The sequence below is a fragment of the Vombatus ursinus genome, unplaced genomic scaffold (assembly GCF_900497805.2).
Source record: "Vombatus ursinus unplaced genomic scaffold, bare-nosed wombat genome assembly UNPS02014809.1, whole genome shotgun sequence".
Lineage (NCBI taxonomy): Eukaryota > Metazoa > Chordata > Mammalia > Diprotodontia > Vombatidae > Vombatus > Vombatus ursinus.
Window position 1 is genome coordinate 12,260,908 of NW_020954587.1, and position 1,654 is coordinate 12,262,561.

Genomic DNA, 1,654 nt, shown 5'->3' on the forward strand with positions numbered 1-1,654 from the left:
AATAATATAAGAATAGTTGGACTACATGAAAATTAGGATAAAAAAAGAATCTTGATATAATGAGAAATTATCAAGGAAATTTGCCCTGAAATTCTAGAACAAAAAGGAAAGTTAGAAATAGAAAAAAAAAATCCACTGATCACCATCTGAAAGAGATCCCAGGAGGAAAACTTACAGGAATATCATAGCCAAGTTTTAAAGCTCTCATGTTAAGGAGAAAATATTGGAAGCACAAAAAAAAAATTTAAATATCATGAAGCTACAATAAGGATTACTCGAGACCCAGCAGCTACCACGTTGAAGGACTGTAGGTATTGGAATACTATATTCCATAAAGCAAAAGAGCTAGGGTTATGACCAAGGGTAACTTACCCAGCAAAGTTAAGTATTATCCTGAATGAAAAAAAAATGGATATTTAATGAATTCGAAGATTTACAGGTTTTTGTGACAAAGCCCCCAGAACTTAGGGGAAAATTCGACATATAATATCCAGGAGAAATGTAAGGTAAGCATTAAAGACCAATTATACGGGACTCAATGAGGTCAAATTGTTTACTTCTTATATGTGAAGATATTAGCAATACTCTTATGACTGTCATCATTTGGGTAGTTTGAAAGAAGAGCATTGGCAGAGTTGAGTATGATGGGTGATTCTAAAAAAAGACAGGACTACATGAACATAAACAGAAAATACTTCATACAAATAAACTCAGATCTAAATAATTGAAGTATTATTTATTATTCATGAGTATGTAAAGCCAATATAATTTTTAAAATAACAATTTTACCTAACTAATCTATTTACTCAATGTCAATTAAATTACTAAAAAGAAAAATTTTACTGAGTTAGAAAAAATAATAAAGTTCATTTGGAAGAAACTTCAGGAACTTCAAAGAAACCAGGGGGAAAAGTTATAAAGGAAGTAGGTGAGAGCATTGTTGAAGTGTAAAAAGGATAATTTTGATTATTTTAAATTAAACTTTTCCTATAAAAATAAAGCCTATGAAGCCAAGAATAGAAGGAATGCAGAAAACTAAGGGAAAACTTTCATAGACAATGTGTCAGATAGCATGTGATTGGGTTGGAATATTACTCTGGTGTAGGAAATGATGAGCTGGTTATTTTAGAAAAACATGTAAAGACTTAGACTTATGGAGGAAGATGCTATCCACCTTCAAAGAAACAGATGATGGGTAGAAATAAATATAGTGCAGTCTAACATAGGTGTATGAGTATATATTTATATATGTATATATAGATATAGATACAGATATAGATATGCGTGTGTGTGTGTGTGTGTGTGTGTGTGGATTTATAGATCTGTGTGTGTATATGTGTGTGTGTGTTTCTCCATGCTTAATTGCAGCCTTCTTGGGGGCGAGGAGGGGAAAATAAAGTAAAAAGTGCACAGCAGAGAACATAAGAAAACCAATGACGAAGCAAAGAAAAGCTGGACAGCTTTGAAAACAACGTGTAGTATTTATTATATAGGTTTCCTTGAAATGGAAATATATTGTTTTATATTGAATTCTCTCTTACAGTCTGCTGTGTACATGTCAATGTTTTTTTTTCCTTTTCTCATTTTGTATTTGAGTTTAAAATTTTTAAAATTTACCAAAAAAAAAAAGAAGAAGAAAAGAAGAAGCTGTAGT